The sequence below is a fragment of the Corapipo altera genome, unplaced genomic scaffold (genome assembly GCF_003945725.1).
Source record: "Corapipo altera isolate COAL_440 unplaced genomic scaffold, ASM394572v1 110, whole genome shotgun sequence".
Taxonomy (NCBI): domain Eukaryota; kingdom Metazoa; phylum Chordata; class Aves; order Passeriformes; family Pipridae; genus Corapipo; species Corapipo altera.
The window spans coordinates 2065522-2085695 of record NW_020884960.1 but is presented as its reverse complement, the minus strand read 5'-3'; the positions used below and the strand labels follow the sequence as shown (position 1 = coordinate 2085695).

Here is a 20174-nt window from a genome sequence, read left to right as displayed (position 1 = left end):
CAATGATGTGAAGATCTCCAGGGCCTGGCTTATGGGTGTGCCCCCCAAACAGGCTGTGCACAGCAAGTGGGCTTCCCGGGATGCTCCGGGAAGGACCAGGAGCCCCTGGGAGCTGGAGAACTCGTCGCATGTCCTGCGCCCGGGGCCCGGGGGTGAGGGCGGGGGTGGCAGAAGGAGGCTCTGCAAGGATGGGGGGGTCTGGGAGGGCACTCAAGGTGTCTCTGTGGGACCCTATCCGTGGGCGGGGGATCACGCGAGACGTCCCTGGGAACTGCCTCGGTGGCCCCCAGCGCTTCGGGGGCGGACAGTGCCCGGCGCAGCCCCGCACTTCCCGCAGCCCCCGCCGCTCCGCTGCGGCCCGAGGGCGGCTCCGGTGCGGCGGGGGCGGGGCGTTCCCGCCCCCTCCGCGGCGGCGCGTCCCGCCCCGCCCCGCGCTGCGCCGCTCCCGCCGCACGGCGGGCAGGCAGCAGGCAGGGCGGGCAGGGTTGCGGGCAGCGGCCGCTGTGGCGTGGGGCCTCGTCCGGTAGACGGCGGCGGAACGGAGCGGACAGAGCAGAGGTGAGCCGGAGGAGTGCGGGGGGCGCGGGGCTGGGCAGCCCCAGGTGCGGTGCTGTGCCTGCGGGGGAGAGGCGGGCAGGTTGCGGGCAGGGCTGCAGCCCCACCGCCGGGAAAGCTGTTCCAAGCCGGGCCTCCCCTTCCCGGCACCGGCGCATTCCGCACCGTGTCCTGTCGGGATGCTCCCGCCGGGGCGCGGCTCCCAACGGGGGTCCGATGGCATAGGGTGTGGGTAGGACCGCGCTTCCACCCTCCGAGGAGCAGAGCGGAGTGCGGGGAAGCAGCAGAGGCAGCCGGGTCCTTAGGGCAGGATGAGCCGGCCCCGGGGATCCGTAGCCCCGAGCTGCTGTAGCACATTGAACTGCCGGCCTGTGATTTGAGGGAGATGATTTACATTAGAGGGAGAATTGGAGAGAGCCAGGAACAACTTGGAATGGATCCTCGCATATTTCTGTAGTTATTTTTGGAGTACTGTCATATGGCAGGAGGTGGGCTCTAGAGGTATCCTTGAGCTCAGCATTTTCTCCATAGGCTGGTTACCCGGGAGATCGTACTAGAAGACCTGCGTGGCCCTTTCCCCATCACTGGTTTCTGTATTTCCCATCTCTTTTTCTCTGGCTGTTTCTGGGGATATTGTTCCCCTCTAGTGTGCCCAGCCCTCAGCCTGTCACGCTGGGAACCCTCCTGTGGGCAAACAATGGTCAGGGTGTGCGTGGCTGGATAGTCACAATGTGCTGCAGGCGATAGCAAAGCTATATTTGATTCATCTGTGGATGGTGTGAGGTGACTCCTGATCAGCTGGTTCTCCATTGCTGTAGATGAGGTGTGGCTTCTCCAGCATCCTCAGAGAGATCAGCCCATGCTTAAGCCTCTTCCCGCGCTTAGCTGGCACTTTCCCTCCGGCTTTCTCATGCTAGACTTGTCCAAAGGGATTTTTGCTGCCAGACCACTGGAGATATGGGAAGCACATTGTTACACGGTCTGCTCTTGGGGAGTCTCTGCATCCTTTTGTGTCCCAATGGAGGACTCTGTTGGTGTCAGGTGCCTTGGACCACGGCTGTGAAGGCTGGAGAGCTGCTCTGCTGGCCTTCAGCTGTGTCCTTGCTGCCATCACATGAGTTTGGAACTGAGGGAAGGTCGGCTGAGTTTGGGCAATGGTCCTTGAAGAAGGGAATTGCTCTTTAATTCTGTTGGTTTAGAGTCTGGTTTGGTAGGTGTGAAGCCTGTCTATGGGGGGGCTCCCCAGGGTGCTCTCCGTGAGGACCTGTCTCTGTTGTGTGCAGGGATGCACACAGGGATGCATGTTCTGGAAGCCGTGGCTTGGTCCTGGCTGTTGTAGCACATGTCCAGAGTGTTCCTCCCTACAAAGGGATAAAGCTCCATGTTTGGAGTCAAGGACCATGGTGTGGCCGTCCCTTGATGGGGCGTGAGCCGCCTCCCCCCCCACAGCCCCGCTGAGAGGAGAGTATTCTCATCTCTTCTCCTCTTTGCCCCATCCCTGGGCCATGTCAACTGCTTTAGCCAGGATTTCAGCTGGTGACACTGCCATAAAAGCAGCAGTTGCTGTTTCCAGGAGAGCCCTGGGCAGGGCTGTGGGACACAGAGCCTGTGTTTGTGCTGGGATAAGCTGGCTTTGGCTGCAGGGGGTGGGTTCTTCTCTTGCTGCTTTGGTGTCTTGTTGATGCTGTGCCTAGAACTGTACAGGATTTTTTATTTTTATCAATTTCTGAGAAACGAGCATTTTCCAGATCTCTTAAGGTCACAGTTTTGGTTTGGAGGAAGCACCTAGAAAGGGTTTTTGAAGTCCAGTGTTGTTTTTCTGGGCTTAGAGACATGAGTGGAGCAGAGAGTCCATGTTCCTGGCATTTGGAAGGGGAAGGTTTTGGTAAATCTCCTGTCCAGTGCAGACATGGAGCATGCTGGGCCCCCTTTCCTGGGCTGCTGCCGTGGTTGCCACCACCATAACAACCTTTCAGGGTAAGTGTCTTCTGGTGTGTGTTTTCTGTGTGGCCAAGAGGGGTGGCTGGGTCAGCTGAAGGAGTCACTGCAGTGTAGAATGGGGAAAATCGTAGAAGTCAATTTTCTTCCCCCAGGCAGTTATCTCCCTGATAAGCTCTGGGTGATGACCTTGGTCCTGGTGAGGAGCTGGATCTCTCATTGATTTACAGAATAATGTTTTGGGCTTTCTGCCGACAGCCCCAAACCCTTGTCCCGTGAGTGACTCCAGCATCACTCCAGGCTGCCTGCCTTCCTCCTTGCTCCAGCACTGCTGAGGACTTCTGCTTTCCTAGAGGAGGCTTTCAGAGACTGACAGACCAGTCAGGTGCCTGACTAATTTTGTCCCTAAAAGAAGAAATCTTTCCCATAACTAATTAGGATTTCTAAATTAGGAAGCCACAGAGAATGACCTGTTCGTTAAAGGGCAGGGAGTGAGCTTGGCTGGTCCCAGGCTTGCTCCGAGCTTCCTGCTCAGACTTGCAGACATCACTTGAGTGTCCTTTGCCTTAATTCTCTTTGGCCATGGACTTGGGATATTTCCCTGCTGCCTTGGGTACAGTGCTATGGTACCAGAGTGACAGCTGGGATGCCGATGGGGAAGCAAGTGTGTGCGAAGAAATGGGCTGAGTATTGGGCTTAAGCTTTGCACAGAGCAGCGTGGGAGGCTGTAAGGCCTGTGTATAGTAGACTTTCATGGGGTGCCTGCCACTTGGAGGTCTAAGTTGAGCCTGGAGCTCTGTTTTAAGCAGAGATGGCAAAGAAGAAACGCAAAACAGCAGCAGTTCCTGAGTCCCTGGATGCTGGAAGCTCCTGTGCAGGGAGACCTGTGCAGCTACAAATACCTGACTCTCATACGGGCACCTAAAATGTGCTTGCACTGAGGCTGTGACAGTGATGGCTGCGTGGCTTATTGTTCTCACTACAGCAGTCGGTGGCTCTGAGTCAGCAGGTTTGGATTTGTCAGAGCTGGGGTGGTTGCACCGAGGAAGTCTGTGCGGGTCTGTGGTGCTTAGTGAAGGGACTGGCCCCAATTCTCTTCTTCTGTCAGGGGTCGTTGGCTTTGAGCCTGGACCCACAGTCACTGTTGGCTTATGCTGTCGCTTGAGCCTGGAAGGGGTTATATGTGTTTGTGGAAGCTGGAGAAGAGTCTCCCTTGGGAACTCCTTCCCAGCCCCTGCCCTGTGTTACTTGAGTCTATAAAGTCTAGCATCACTGCTGCTGGTGAGGCACCATGCTGACCTGTCCAGTCCTTCATTCATCACCTTGACTGAATTACAGGTGGTGGAAAGGGTAGTGGAAGGAGACTGTCTGATGGAGGCATGTTGCAGTATTTCCTTAAGCCTGAAGATCCATCCTTCCTCTCTTTCCAGCCCCTGGGTGGATGTCTGTGGGTTGTCCAGGACCTACGTGTGCCTTAAAGTGAAGAGTAGGAGATCTGAGCAATCATGTCCTTCACTATGGGAGCAGTGTCTGCTTTCTGCAGCATGTCTCCTGCCCGCACAGTGTGTCCCTGGTACAGAACAGGGTGCTGGGCCCAGCCTCCGTGGATGTCCCTTGTCTTGAATGACAGCTGCTTCCTCCGCCCTGCCTTGCTCCGAGGAGGTGAACTGTTTGAGGGTGCGTGGTGGCACGGAATCATGGGTTTGGGTTGGAAGGGACCTTAAAGCTCCTCTCATTCCAATCCCGCTGCCACGGGCAGGGACACCTTCCACTAGCCCAGGTTGCTCCATGACCCATCCAACCTGGCCTTGGACACTTCCAGGGATAGGGCAGCCACAGCTCCTCTGGGCAACCTGTGCCAGGGTCTCCCCACTCTCATAGGGAAGAACTTCTCCCTTATATCTAATCCCAAGACGAGCTGTTGGGCTGAAGTTTTGTATGACTGGGACAGGAGTCAAAGTTCGCTCTCCTTGCACTTGGCAGGGAGCTGTGGGACTGTGTGGAAAGAGTCAGGCATGTACTGGGAGAAGCAGACATGGGTAATTTGGTACAAATTCTCATGTCTGCTTGTCCCAGTACACAGCTGAGGGGACTCTGAATGCAGCTGACAGTACCCTGCCTGGTGTGCACACGCCCATGAACATGCTCATGTAGACTCCTCAGGGGTGGGAGCAGCAGACAGAGCCTTAAAATCTGGATTATAATGCTCTGGAAGAGGATTTTCTTTTCATCTTCTGCTGATGGTCTGAGTTTTGTCCTCTGTAGGGCAATCCTGGCTCCCCAAGGGGCTTAGCAGTGTCCCAGACGGGGTCTGCCCTGTGTGGGAGCTGCAGTGTCTGGGGGCAGCTGGCTCTGGGTGCGCAGCATCCTCGGTCCAGCAGGATCACAGTGCCAAGAGGAGACTGGGCTGATTCTTTTGTGCTCAAAACACGAGATAAATGAGGCTGAAGCTGCAGATCTGCAGCTGCCAGCAGGTCAGCAGTTTTGCTTGGGCACTTGGCCTCTTTGTAGTGATGAAATGAGGTAGCAGGTTGGTCCATCCCCCGTTCAGAGACCAGCCCTCTGCCCACCAGCTGTAACTGAACCCTGTGGCCATCTCAGTACACTGAGATGTCCCTGATGCCTCCTCAGTCTCAATGCTCCTTTGCAAGGTGCTAGCGATGGGGTGGAAACCAGGAGCAGGTGCTGTGCTAGTGTAAAGCTCATCCTGCGTCTGAGATGATGCTGAATGAGGATTCACAGCCCGGCCCTGCTGCCAGGTTCCTCCCACCGACTCCTTCCTCCCTCTGCTCCTACTAACCCACTGCCAGGGCCCCTTGCTGCCTGGCAGCAACAGAGATGTCTGCTGGTATCCTTCCCTGAGCATCAGATGGAGAGGAAAACACAGGGTGGAGTCAGCTCTCGCACAAAGGAAATGTTGAGGTATCATTTCTGCCTTCGTTGCATTTTTTAGGTGGCTGGGGAGAGATTAAACAGGATCTTAACACATTCGCAGCCCCCTTCCCACCTCGTTTTCCTGTGAATCTGTTGCTGTCGTGGTATCTTTCAGTTGATATTTTTAGCTTTGCCTTTTCCTTTTTCTGCCTCCTCTCCTCGTATCAGGCTTTTGCAGGGAAACACGTTTCTATGGGAGAGCAGAATGAGCCATTTCATGAGACATTTTGTTATGGGCAGAAGGACCGGGAAATCTGATTGTGTGTTTGAAATGACACATTCCCCTTTGTAATCAGCTAATCTGACTTGTCAGGGTGAGTGCCAGCAGCGAGGCCAGGCCGGAGGCGGCTGCAGGGTGGAGGGGGATGGACCAGCCTTTCGCATCCTCCTCAGGCCCATCCACAGGGGACCATCACCCAGGTGGCCACATGTGAAGGACACCTGCAGGTTTTTCTCCTTAATGATCCTGTGGGAAGCACTACTCTATGCGTAAGAGAAGCAACTGGATTTTCTAATTAGGTGTACTATGGATCTGACAGTGTTTGTGCTGGCAGAAGCCTTGCAGAGCACAGGGTGGTGTAGTACCTGATAGAACTTTGGGGATCTGCTTTAATGGTGCTGACAGGGGCGTAGCAAAAGTCTCAAGGTGGGAGAGGGGTGGTCGTACAGCTAGGTCTGCTGCTCGCTGACCGTTTTTGACAAGGTGCCGTTTTTGACAAGGATGCAAACCTAAAGTTGATGGTGAACTTTGGTGGAGGAAAATTCCAGCCTGAATTCTCAGCAGTGTTTCCTTTTAGGAGATTTACTGATAGATGAAGGTCCTGCGGACTGAACTGACCAGAACAAGAGAAACCTCCTGTGAGGGCTGATCTGGCTCTGGGTATGTGCATCCGTATGTGGGGCAGGGGCTGTTACCTCTGCCAAATCACTGGAACTGTTCTTCAGGGAACCAAAGAATGTTTTCCAGTGGTATGATATGGTAGCATGGCATCTCTGGAAGTGTCCAGGGCCAGGTTGAACTGGGCTTTGAGCAACTCTGTCTAGTGGAAGGTGTCTAGTGGAAGGCTGGGGAACAAGATGAACTTTAAGGTCCCTTTCAACTCACGCCATCCTATGATTCTATATGACGATTATAAATCCTTGTTGGTCACCTTGGTCTCGTGTGTGACCTATCTGTAAGAAATGCAGTCTCATCCTGGTGCGCTGCTGCTGGCTGTGGGTGTGGGCAGGGCAGCCTGGAAGCCCATGGTGGTGTGGTCTGTGGGCCTCTCCTGCTGGACGCTGGCTGGGCTGTTCCCTCTCGGCTCACTGAGCTGCTGTGATGCTGAGTGGGCAAAGCTGTGCGCAACTGGACTGCTTCTCCATATGTGCTGCTGCACTCCCTGCTCCGGGTGTGCTCCTGCTCTGGTGCTCATGTGAAGGGGACAGTGCGAATCCTTGTCCCTTGTTGGACCCATCAGCATGTTTGCAACATGCTGGCCCAGATTTGAGTGAGCTGGGCCAGTGCAGGGCTCCCTTCTAAGCCCAGCCAGCAGCTGAGCTGGCCCATGGTCCCAGCTGGGCTCTGCCCTGGGCACAGACTGGAACCTTCATCTAGCTGCTGCCGTGCCCCAGCGCCTATTCCCCAGCCAGCACTCACACTGATCCATCAGGACCAGGCTGGATGATTGTGATGACGATGTTGTGACAATGTAGGTCACTGTGGGATGTTTTCGAGCCTGGGGCAGTGTCTGTGGCTGCGATGGTGTACTCACTGGCCTGGTGCTGGCAAAGCTGCATGGCAGGAGGTCAGGATGCAATCCAGCATGGATTTTCTCTTGCAGGAGTGTGATGGGGAGCTACTGTTTGCAGGCAGAAGTGAGCAGGGTTGGGGAAGGTCTTGCTCCCACTGCCTGTATTCTCAGAACACTTCATTAATGATACTAATTGATGTCTATAGCTTGGAGCCTGCCATAATACAGTCAGTCCCAGTGAATGCTGCTCACTCAGGGAAGCCACAGTCAGTGGCTGATGGAGAACACAAGGGCTTTGCTTGACAGCACCAACACAGGCAGGTTGGGGAGTGTCGAGTGCGACTGCCCTGCCTTTGGTGGCTGCATCCTCCATCCTCCCTTGCAGGAGGAACAGGGTGCAGGCTTGGGAGCCCCACGTGCCATACCTCTTCTTCTGGGTCTGTGGAAAGCTGGCTGCTTTTGTACCTGGCTGTGAACCTGCCTGCCCATCTCTGCTTGGCTTCTGTTGACTCACCCTTGAGCTGGGATAGGAGAAACCTGAGAGCAGCACAGAGTACCCACAGAAATTGCTGGGCTTGACAGAGAAGGAGCAGGGCCACAGAGGCCAAAAGAGGAAGAGAGCTCCACAGATCCTTGTGTGTCTGGCCAGAGCCCACGGGGGAGCTGCCCAGCTGTGGGTCAGTCGCTTGATGTTGCCGTGCTGTGTGGGGACTTGGTCCACATGGAAAGTGGAGCAGCTTTTGTGGCTCTTTGGGAAAGCTGCTGTGGGTCAGTGTCAGGGCAGGCTGTTGGCCACACACAGCTGTTGTTTGCTTGTGGAGAGTGAAAGGATTTTTCAGAAGCCATGGGAGAGGTGGGAGCTTTGCATAGGTGTGTCATCCTGCCTGCTTTGCTTCTGCACTGGTGGGAGGCTGGGCCTTACCTGTCCAAGTATGTTTGAAAATTAAACCTTGGAAAAGTGGGAGGTATCCCTGCTGTGCTGTGAGACCATGCTTCCTCTTCCATGTCACTGTAGTGCCTGCTGGGCAGATTCTTCCCTCCTGTTAGATGCAGTTGTCATGTTAAAAGTGGCCCTGAAAATGCTGTTGCAGGACGGGGGCTGTTCCTGTTCAAACTGCTCATTTTCCTCCTGGTGTGCCAGACCCGCCAGTGACTCCATGGATGAGGGAGTGGGGCTGCCTTGTGTAGGTCCCGCATCACTGACCTGCATCATCGCCTGCAGCCAAAGCCCTGCTGACCAGATGTTACCCTTGGTGTCACTGTGAAGGCCATGCCATGAGCCGGAGGGATGGGTGACAATGGGATGGTACAGATGGCCTGAAAGGAGAACACTTGGGTCACACCCAGGGAATCAGTGTCACTTCTTGGAGGTGTGTTGGCTCTGCAGCACTGCTGTAGTAAATATTTGCTTTTATCCTGGAATGAACAGAGCTGGCCTTCACATCAGGCTCTTGGAGAGCAAAATGACATCTGACACAATCTTGAGCTTCCATTCTTCAGCAAGGAGATCTGTATGGAATTTAAACACAGCGCTCGAGCTAGGCAGGCACCCTCTTGTGACAGCTGTAGCTGTCCTTCCGAGAACTTGCTATCATCTTCTTTTTAACCAAATCTGATTTCTTCTTTGCAGGTTCTGAATTGTGCCTGAACCGAGCACTGAGAGCAGCCCCTGGAAGCAGCGTGAGTTTATCCTGAAAGCTTTTGTTCTCCTTTCCAGATCCCAGATGAGGCTGAGTGGGTTTTGCAGTGTAGAACGGATTGCTCAGCATGGAGGCTTGTCTGCCAGGAACCCCCAGCAGGACTGGAAATCTAGCCTGCTCCCACCAAAGCACCACACTGCTGGGCTTGGGCTTCTGGCTTTGTGTTAGGATCGTTTCCTTGTTTAGTTGGAACTTGGGCCCCTTTGCCAACAAAAAGGCTCCTATGGGCTGCCTGACTCCTTGTCCACTGACGGAGCGGCTTTGGGATATTACTCGTGGTGTTGAGTTTCCATGCTCTGAGTTTCCATGCCATCTTTCGTATGGAGGATCTAAGGAAGGCGGTGTGTTTAAAAACTAGCTGTGGTGTTTTGCTGGCTCGGGGCTCAGGTCCTTGGGCTCATGAGGCTGGGCACAACTGGCCTGAGTTGCCTCTGGCACTGCTGGGCAACTGGGAGCGAAGTACGGGAGAGGTCTGAGCTGCAGGATTAAATAGCTGTGATGCCTGAAAGAGTTAAGGGCTTGTGGTCCAGGCTTTCTCAGAGGCCCCACGGTTCTTCCGGCTGGAAGGGCTGCTCTACTCCAGGGCCCCACTGCACAGCACGGTGACATCCATGTGAAACCAGATGTGAGGATCTGCTTCTGTGCATCCTGCAGCCAGTGTGGGGCTAGTGATGGTTGGGAGGACAAGGTCTGGCTTTTGCTTTTGCTGTCTGACCTGTGAGGTGAGCCTGGGCAGAGTTATGATGCTTGCCCAGGACTGAGATGGGAGCATGGTTTCATCATCTAAAAACGGGGAATGAGGAACTCCATAGCTGTACCCTGCTGTCCTGGCTCTTTCCCAGGCAACAGGGCCATGTGGCAGTGGAACCCTGCTGCCAATGGGTTCCATGCCAATGGCTCCTGCCCACATGAGGCAGTGGGTGCAAGTTCTTCCCCCAGAGGGTGGTCAAGCACTGGAACAGGTTCCGCAGGGCAGTGGTCATGGCCCCAAGCCTGACAGAGTGTAAGGAGCATATGGGCAACACTTTCAGGCACATGGTGGGATTGTTGGGGTTGTCCCTGTGCAGGACCAGGAGCTGGACTCGGTGATCCTTTTGGGTCCCTTCCCACTCAGGAGATTCTGTGACTCTGTGGGCACAGATGCGGATAGGGGATCCACGTCCCTGCTGAGGGCTGTGATAGGCTGCTGTGATGGGCTCCTTGGGGCTAGAGATGTCTCTGACTCTGAACATGGCAGGTCCTCATGTTTTATGAGCAGTTTCTCACCATCTGGTGTCTCACCAGCTCTCCTCCTCCAGGCATTTTGTGCATCCAGTGAGATGCCAAATCCACCTGTACCCTGGAGTGCATGTCTGTGGGGAGAGTAAGGAGAATGACTGGATTTCCTCTCCTGTCTCTGTATGCTGAAGAGTTTGAGTGCTGGATGACCAGTTTTGGAATTGGTTGAGGCAGAGGTGCAGGCCCAACTTCAATGGTGGATTACATGTGCTCCTGCATTGCTGTGTGCCTCAGTTTCCGTGCAGGATGGGGTCAGGGTGCTGCGGGCTCCATGCTGGGGCTCAGCACAAGGAACACTGCATGGGAGGCTGGGCACCAGCCACTGCTGACGTGGGAGTGTTCGGCTCCTGGGTGATGCCCTGCAGGAAGCTCTGCCCTTACACGGGGATGCAAGTCCCTGTTGCAGTTCCCCACACTGGGGTGGCATGAGGAGCAGGAGGACATGTGCCACCTCTGCAGTGAGCCCTTGCTTTTGCTATTGGCCTTGTTGCCCCACGTGTAGCTGGGGGCAGCGGCCCAGGTCTGTGTCTTTGGTTTCATGATTTCCCCTTTCATCTTGTGAGCTGGTGCTGGGGACTTGGGGCAGCTGTAGCACAGCAGAGCTACTCTGTGTCTGTGCATTCCAGGCAGGCTCACCCAGCCTGTGCCAGTCACCTGCAGGTCCCAGCTCCCTAGTAAGTCTTGGCAAGCAGATCCTTCCCAGCACACCCCAGGCCAGCTGCTGCTGTGTGCCGAGGGAGGTGTCCCCCTGCTTCGTGAAAGATTGGTGACATTTTGGTCACAGCACAGTGATTGTGCTGGCAATGAGCTTCTCCTTTCTCTGTATTCCTGCAGCTCCATCACAGCTGATACTGTATCCTACTTCCTGGGTGTCTGGAAGGGCTTGCTGCTGGGCTGATGGTTGTTGTAGGTCTCTTCCAATAGAACTACTCTGTCCTCAAAACTGGTGACAAGGTGTGATCATTACCCTGGGGAACATGACTCTTCGTACTTTGGACCCAAACAGGTCCCTCCTGGGACTGCAGAGCAGAAGAAGATGACTGTGGGAAGAGCCCTTGGCCCTTTGGAAGGAAAGAGATGATGGGAGAAGGCCAAACCTGTGCCTGAGCTGGCTTTCTTTGGGGGCTCCCCTTCATCCAGGTGCTCTTCACCTCCTCAAGCTCCTCTCCTCTTCCAACACACTGCTTCCCAGGGTGTTCTTGCACAGAGAGCAGCTGATCTCTCCTGGCTGCCACATCCCAGCACAGGGTGGCTGAACCCCTGGTCTCTGCCTTGCTCTGAGGGCAGTGGCTGCTGAGGCAGCAGAGGACCTGCAGCAGGATGGGAGCAGCTCACTACCGTCACCAGTGGAGGAAGAGCATTCCCTGGTGGTGGGTGGTCAGTGTGGTCTGCCACACCCCTGCCTGCTCGTGTATCTGAGGTGCCCTGCTGATGCCCCATGGTGGTCAGCAGGAGCTGTGTTCACAAAGCCTTTGGTTCAGTCTCCCTCCTCTGCTGCACCAGAACATTCCAGGGCTCTGCTCCAGTGCTGTCCCTGTGTGAGGGTTGGAGTAGGAGGGGAGGGATGTTCTGCGTTGCTGGTGGTGGTCCCAGGGTCTCCCTGGAGAACCTGGTCCCTACCTGGGCTGACTGCTCCACTTGGCTATGGCACCTCTTGGACAACCTCTTCCCCATCCCAAAAAGCACAGGAGGCCAGCAGGGCAGGGCCAACTCTTGGGCACAACTACCCTGTCCCCAGGCAGAGCTCCTAGCACTGTCAAGATGTGTCACTGAGGTGGTTTAGCCCCAAAGCTCTGTTTATGGGCAGTTTCTAATGGCTGCAAAGTGCAGGTGGGCACAGAGCAGCTGCTGGGGTGCCTCCCCAGCACCTTGGGCAAGATTAGATTTTTATTAAAAAAATTGGCCCAAGGCACTGCACAGTTCACCTTAGGCCTGAAAAACACTGTCAGTCTGTTTTATGGAGTAGTTGGGAAGATGAAGCTGTTCTGTGCTCCGTGCCCCCCACCCCCACAGAGCAGCGGAACCCTAGCAGGGGTTCCTAGCAGGAGCTGGCAGTGCTGCTTGCAAGGTACTGGGGCAGTGCCCTGCCTGTCCCCCACCCTGCCTTGGGGCTGATGGTGCACTTTGCTCTTGATTTGGGGCCCATCCTGGCTGCAAGACATGCCTTGGTCAATGAGCCTTGCTCTGTACCATCCCAGCTGCTTTGGCTGGGGCTGAGCAAACAGGTTTGTGATATGTGGCAGTGTGTGCCCTGAAGGCTGGTGGGAGCTCCCTCAAACTCTTGGGAAAGGCTGGCTGCTGGACAAATACCCTACTTGCCTTGGCTGATCCTTTTAACCTCTTCTGCATCACACCACTTAGAAGCCGAGCTTCCCCTGTGCTGTGTCATGGTGGGGTGAGCTGGGGTGCCCACCCATCTCTGACATCTCTGCCTGGCTGTTGGAGGCTCCTCTTTCCAGAGCCGTGCTGGGATCTTGCCCCACCTTTGACATGCAGGGCTATCTGCTTGGGCAACAGGAGATGAGGCCTTCCAGGGAAGATGCAGCTTTGTTGCTCTGATGGCCACAAGCTCCCCCAAGTCCTCAGCAAGTCTCAGAGTGACAGAGACCTCTGTTCCCATGTCAGGTACCACCCCTCTCCCACCAGTGCTCTTGGCCAAGAGTATGAAGGGCTGGGGTGGGCTCCTTCCTTGCTAGACTGGTGATTCCACTGGGGCTGGATGGAAAGGAAGAGCTGTCTGTTCTTAGATCCCTGTGGAGGACTTGCCACCTGGGACTGGTGTTTCAACAGCTTTTTTGGCACAGCAGGACCCAAGGGATTTGAAGCTGTAGGCAGCATCTGAACACGCATGGTGTGGGCTGGGGACCTGCATGACTTGCTCCGAAGGGTGATGCACAGGCTGGGCCATGTTCAGGAGAGCACCTGGCCCTGGTGCAGGTATGCTCTGGGCCACCATCTTCCAATGGCCGGGTACTGGTGGTGGCACCTCTCTGGGCTTCTTCCAGCCAATTTTCTTGACACCTCTTGCTGCTCTCTTCTTTATTCTGCGACAAATTTTCCTATCGTGGCTTTCCTCTCTGTTGCTGAAGGGGTTGAATGGTGTTTGGGCCACTTCCCATCCTCAGCAGCCTGAAGAACAGGTGCCAAGCACTGCTTGGTAGGAACCAAGCAGGTTTTGCTCCCCTCATTGCAGCTGAAGGGTGCAGGTCTTGGGTACCAGGGCTTACCTTCCTCTCTGGTGCCTCCCTAGGGAATATTCAGTCTGGAGGGGTCAGGTGTTTGTCATGCCTCTGTGCACAGCATCTCAGGCTCCTGAAAGTGTCCTCAGCATGGTGCTTGCTCTACTCTGGCATTGCTCAGGGACCTCTCGGCTGGTTCTTTGTGGAGCCATATGCTGCCCTGGAATTCGAGTCTTGGCTTTTGTCCTTCCCCCTCTGTACAGCAGGCAGGATGCTTGGTGGGGTGATGGGGATGCTGACGAGGCGTTGGGGGGAGCTCTGTACTGCAGTGAGGAGCTTTGGGAACCTCTGAGGCCACTGTACTTGCTGGATGGAGAGTGATGTTGGGTCTCACTGCCACTGGTGTCACCTGGAGGTGCTTGTCCAGCTCCTATGTGCATGTAGTCATTCAAGGTAGCTGGCACTGAGACAGTGTTGTCACTCCACATGTGGCTGCTCCACAGGTCCCACTTTCCTCCAGCCAAAAGGCTAGCCTTTCTCAGTACACCCAGTGGTGGTGGTGGTGATAGGCAGGGTGAGCAGGAGCACTGCTACTTCCCAGGACTCTGGTGTGATGCTTCTTGTTCCTCACTGCAAGGTTATGTTTAATTATGAATTTTGGATGGAAAATTTGGGATGGATGAATTTGGGAGGACGAGGGAAGGAGAGGACTGCCATAATCCTGCTACAGGTTGAGCATGGCTTTTGTGCAGAAGCCTGCTCGGCTACAAGTGAGAAGGCCAGTAGCCAGGTTGCCAGGGAGACAGAGACGTTGATGAGGCAGATGCTGCGGCCATCGCGGGCAGTTTGTGTCCCACCCTTTTGCCACCACCAGTAACAGTCCCAGTGACAGTCCCTGACTTGTTGGAGGGGACACAGTGCTGAGCCATGTGTGTGCTGCCCTGTCCCAAGGGGCCTTGATGATGGAGCACCCTCACCAGTGGCTCCTGGTGGCTGTGGCTGCAGCAGTGGATGCCCTGAGGCTGGGGCAGGCTGGGTAGAGTTGGATGGATGTGAATGCTTCAGCAGTGGATTAGGGGTCCATGCTTCAGAACCATGTTCAAGTAGGTCCCCCTTGTGCTGGTCCCAGTGGGATGTTGCTGTCTGGGGGGTAGGTGGCCTTGCCACCACTTAGCTCATCCACCTGGTGACTGAGATGGGCAGCTCCATCTCTGTGAAAAGTCCAGGCTACTCTCCTCCTCTGGAAGGGACCCATCATAGACCACCTTCAGGTCTCTGAGGAGTGACCAGGAACTGATAAGCAGAGGCACACAGGGATGTGCCAGCCCAGGATTGTGGGCGGCATGTTGCCTCTCTGCCAGGGCTACAGTCCTGCCTGTGTCCCCACATGGCCATCACCCATCCAGCAGCTTTTCCGGGCAAGACCACCATGCCCCTTTCCTTCACACCCAGCCCTGGGCATCCCCTGGCAGCTGTCCCCTCTCTTCCTCCTAGTTGCAGGATGAGCGTCCTGCCCACCATCTGAAAGCCACATGGGAAGTGGTGAACATCCATCAGGGTGGCTATGAGGTGTAAGAGGCATCTTGTTCCCCTCATATGGTGGTGACAGCACTGAAGCCTCATGCTCCTGGGAGCTGTGATGTCACTATTCCATGCTCAGCAGCCTTGCTGCCAGGCTAGGCTGGGCAGGACAGAGGGCTCAGCCTGGGTTCGACCTGGCTGAGCCCGGAGACACCACTGGCTTTGTGTCCCCTGTCCTGGCTGAGGCTTTCCCAAATCAGCTGGGAGGCCAGGAGCCATGCCACCCTCTGTCCGGGTCTTCTTGGCCTGGTCCATGGTCCAGGACCTCCTGGACACAAATTACTCTGTTAGGTAGTGCTGTAGTGGGGCCAGCCCAACTGTGGGATCCCAACTCCCAGCCTGGCTGTGGTGATTGGATCTCAGCTCCTAGGCTGGCTGTGGTGCTGGGGGTCCCTGTTCCCAGTATGGGCCTGGGTGCAGCATCCTGTTTTTTGGGAGCAGGGCTTTGTGCTCAGGGTGTCTGGGTTAGGACCTTCCTCTCAGAGCTGGAGGCTCTGCCCACCTTGGGGCTTTGCTCACCTGGAGCTCTGCCCTTGGGTGGGGTGGGAAGGAGGGGCTTTGCTCAGGTTTCTTTTTGTTTCCCATCCATTTATTTATTTATTTTTAAGCTTCTTCTGCAGCCCTTCTTTCTGTTGTCATTTAATTGCCCAAGTTCCCTGAACACTCCTCACCTGCCTGGGGGTAGAATTTGAGACACATCAAAGGTAGCTGAGCTTCTACAGGCAATGAGTGAACATCCTTTGGGAGCTGGGGAGAGATTAAGCAGCCAAGAAAAACAACTGCTCTGCTCAGGATTGTCCAGGAGGTAAAATGGAAAGGTTGGGGGAGGGGGAGGGACAACCAGCAATATTTGCTTCCCAGAAAATGTCTACCCAGTGCCTGGGAGGAGACTGATGTGGTGGATTCCTCCAGGGGGGGAGGCCTAACGGGTTCTGGATGGGGGAATATGAGGCTGGAGCAGCTCTGCAGTGGGAACTGAGTGTCTCCGTTCATCTCTCCCGGTTGACCCTGGAATGGGTTTGTCCAGTTCGTCAGAATTGTGTCTGTGCATTGCCTAAATGACTCAGCTTCCTGCCACCCTGCTGACAGGGCTGAGGGCTGGGCCAGGGATGAAAGGGACTCCAATGAAGTGTCAAACCTGGTGTCACACTTGGGCTGGAGTCCTTTCTGGGGTCAGTATGGGCAGATGTGTGGGGAGGTGGGAACGGTCTCGCACCCACCTGACTGCCTGTGGGCACTGGGTGCTGCTGCCAGGGCTGCTGGGGGCTGCCTGCACACAAAGGATGAATCAGACTTGAACTGCCAGTTAAAAAGTGAAAAAAAGGAATTTTCAGCTTTGTCTTTGAGAGTAATACAAAGCAAATGGAATAAATGCCAAACAGTGGCATTGTTCTTAGTGTCAGGACTGGATCAAGGCAGCACTTTGAGAGGTGTCAGCACCTCCGTCTCTGGCAGAAGCCAGTACTGGCTGCGTGTCGTGCACCACTGTGAGCTGGTGGCTGCCCTGGTGGCTGCCCTGGACTTGCTTGGGCCTGTGACCAGCCCCCTGAGCCTTGTTGAACCTTCATTCAAAGAAGAATGCGTTTCTGGGTTTTTGTTTTTTTTTTTTTTTGTTTAAAATCCATATGGCAGTAGTCATTTTGTAGCATAAAATATCTTACAAAAAGAAACCAGACAAAACCCCCTCCACCTAAGATATTCTCCTCCACTTCACTGAAAAACCTTTGGTTTTGATGGTGCTGGTGAGTGAGCTGACATGGGATGCTGTGCCCCAGCATCCAGTGTGTCAATACACCAGCAGGGAATGTCTCCCCTGCTGTCAGCATGGCCCTGGGAATGCAAGGGAAGCTGGGAACTTTTGAGGAGCAGCCTCTGGAGACCCAACTGCAGGTATTTCAGGCTCCTTTCATGCACAGGGTCACTGCCAGCAGTGCCAAGGTGTAAGAGGGCTGTTACCAGAGTGGGAAACTCATGGAAGCCCCTCCACTTTTTTAACGAGGCCTTGGGGCAGTGTGCTGGTGGGTGCATTGATTTCTCGCAGCGCTGTTGATTAGTTAGATTTTGGGGTGCCAAGTCAAAGGGAGAGTTTGGTTTTATTCTTTAGCTCTGACCTGTGAGAGGTCAGACCTCTGCTAGGGACACCAGTGCTGGGAATAGTTTAAAGAAGCCCCAGAAGGTCTATTTTCCAGGTATGATTTTCCATGGTTATTATGGCAATTTCCTGCTCCTCTTTCCAGTCAGGCAATCTGTTTTCCCTTGGAAGTGAGATGAGCAGCAGCATAAATTGCAGGCAGTGTCCAAAAAGGTGTTTGCAAGAGAAATTCTCTTTGCTGAGCTCCTGCCTGTTTCACTTATTGATCTGTTGCTCTTCTTTCTGCGAACTTGTGGCATTTTCTTCCCTGGAAAGAAATTTTGAGATGTTTGGAGGGATTTTCCCAGGCATATTGGCCTCTGTCAGTTAGTTGGGAAGCAACAGTGATGCTGAGGCTTGTGATTTGCCCTTTGCAGCTCAGGGACTTGCAGGAGGAAGCCAGGTGTGAAGGATGATGCTGACCAGAGCCCAGGGAGGGCTCAGACACATGTCTCTGGGAAAGCAGGTTGTATGGTGCTGGGGGAGAGCCCTTCTGCCCTTCCAACATGGGGTTACAGCACTGATGGATGAGGAAAGAGCAACCGATGTCATCTACCTGGACTTGTGTGAGGGATTGGACACTGTTCTGCGTGGCATCCATGTCTCTAAACTGAAGACACGAATTTGACAGATGGGCAACTTGGTGGATAAGGAATTGGTTGGGTGGTCACACTGAAAAGGTTGTAGTCAAGGGCTCAATGTCCAGGTGGAGCCCAGTGGCAAGTGGTGTCCTCAGGAGTCAGTGTTGGCACCGGTGCTGTTTGATTCTCTGTCGGTGACACGGGCAGTGGGATCGATGCGCCCTTGGCCAGTTTGCCGATGACACGGAGCTGTGGGGGCGGTCACAGGCTGGAGGGAAGGCACCTGGGCAGGCCAACAGGTTCAACAAGGCCAAGGGCAAGCTCCAGCGTTGGGGCAATCCCAAGCACAAATACAGGCTGGGAGGAGAGTGGATTGAGGGCAGCCCTGAGGAGATGGTCTTGGGGGGGCTGATGGATGAAAGCTGGACAGGACCCAGCCATTCTGTCCCTCTGCTCCGCTTTGGTGAGACTCCACCTGGAGCAGTAGGACGTAGAGCTGTTAGCGTGAGTCCAGAGGAGGCAAATAAGATGCTCCAGGGGCTGGAGCACTTCTGCAATGGAAACATGCTGTCCAGCCTGGAGAAGAGAAGGCTCCAGAAGGACCTTAGAGTCCCTTCCAGTGCCTAAAGTGGCTCCAAGAGAGCTGGAGAGGGACTTTGGACAAGGGCCTGGAGTGACAGGACAAGGGGGAATGACTTCCCACTGCCAGAGATTTAGATTGGATATTGGAAATAAATTTTTCTGTGTGAGAGTGGGGAGGCCCTGGCACAGGTTGCCCAGAGAAGCTGTGGCTGCCCCATGCCTGGAAGTGTTCAAGGCCAGGTTGGACAGGGCTTGGAGCAACCTGGTCTAGTGGAAGGTGTCCCTGCCCGTGGCAGAGGGGTGGAACTGAATGATGTTTAAGGTCCTTTCCAACCCAAACCATTCTGGAATTCTATGCTCATTCCCAGTCAGCTGGGCTGGCTGCTTGAGATGTGCTCAAATGGCATGAAGGCATTTCCATGTGTCCTTTTCCTTTCTCTGTCTAGCACTTATCAGCCTCTGGAAGCAGCAGTAGGACCTGGGGTGGGAGGTCTTTCTCATCTAAAAGCGTTGCTCCCTTTCCTGAAGGCCTTTGTTCCGAGGTGGGGCTGGGGCTGAGCCGTGGGACCCAATGGGGAGCAGGGACAGACTGAGCGGAGCACATCCCCAGTGGAACCAGGTTCCAGTGCTTTAGTGGGAAGGGGGTAGCTGGTGGGTACTAGGTGGTGGTTTCTGGGCTCATGTCTGCTGCCAGAGCTGATGCAGCAGAGCTGGTGCTGCTGGCAGGGACATGAGGGCGAGGTGGCTCCTGCGGGATGCTGGTCGCTAAGCAACCGGCAGAGGTGGAGCTTTCCGAGTACCATTCCCAGCACATCCCTGCCTGCATCCCTTCCTGAACCACTCCTTGCCTGCTCCAGCGTTGCCCACATCCTCTCAGGCAGTATAATGGGAGCTCCTACTGCCTGCACCACACTGTCCTGGGGCAGAAGAGCACCCTAGGGTATCTCTGGGTATCGCAAACCTTGATTTGGGGTTTCTCTGCCCAAGATCACCAACACCTTTCCCTGAGGAAGGAAGGTGTCTTGAAGCTCTGTTGACCCTTTTGTTTGAGGCTTCTACCTCAGCGCTGCTTTTCTGCCTGGTTCTGGGAAGAAGGGCCAAAAGTGGGAGCCTCAAGGCTCCTGCACCCTGAGACTCCCTGCAGCCCTTTGGCTGGGCTGGGAGCTGTGGGTGTGGCTGTGGAATGCTGTGGGAGCCTGTTTCCCCTCTGGGGCAGTTGTGCTGTTGAAGCCTGGATGCCTTCGATCCTCCTTAGGCGGTGGCTATGTTGGGACAGGGATGTTGAGGCTAATATGGGAGGGCTGGGTGGTGCAGAAGGGTTTGGGGAAGTGTCAATGGCTGCACTGCTCATGTGTCCCTGCTTGGAGCTGTCCCTCAGGGTAACCGCAACCCTGTCTGGGTATGTTGTGGTCTTGGGTCCTGTTTCTTTATGACTTTCCCAAGGATAGGTGTTCATAAGGCACTTGGAGAGTCCTTGGTTCAGACGACATCCCACAGCAAGGGAAGGAGCTGTTGGTGGCTGCTTGGGGGCTGGCGGACGGGGAGGTTGCTCTGAGTGGTGGCTTAAAACCTTCAGTGCCTCCACAGGGCTGGTTCATCCTGTGCCATTGCATTGGAGGATGTTGAGCGCTGAGTGTTGAGCAACCTGCTCTACCAGGCCTTCTCCTGTCCAGACAGTTCTTCTTGCTGGACTTTGCTGGAAGAGCTGAAACCCCAGATGCAGCATAGGATCATAAAATCTCTCCACTCCTGGTGTGCTCCTAACTCTGCATTCCTTTTGAAAGGTCGGTGTTTGTCTGGAGGAGGCACATTCCTGGCTTTACAGGGCTACCTGGAGTGACAGAGGCAACAAACTGGGCAGCCTTTTTCTGTGCAAGAAGCCTCAGTGAACTTCCAGACCTACCTGGGTTCTCCCCCAGAGCAATGCGCTGTATGATTTCAGGCACAGGGTCTGCTGTCAGATCCTGCCATGAAGATCTGTC

At 54.9% G+C, this 20174-nt stretch overlaps 1 protein-coding gene across 14 annotated transcripts in view; it reads left to right on the top strand.

Moving 5' to 3' along the window:
• Window positions 1-456: 456 nt before the first annotated feature.
• EPB41L1 (erythrocyte membrane protein band 4.1 like 1) overlaps window positions 457-20174 on the top strand; it is a 67925-nt gene continuing 48207 nt past the window's right edge. For 13 of the 14 annotated variants that reach the window (XM_027663997.1, XM_027663996.1, XM_027663988.1 and 10 more), the window contains exons 1-2: window positions 457-558; window positions 8791-8840. The gene's annotated coding sequence lies outside the window, so the exon portion shown is untranslated. The remainder of the gene's footprint in view (window positions 559-8790; window positions 8841-20174) is intronic. The other variant, XM_027663985.1, reaches the window with a different exon arrangement.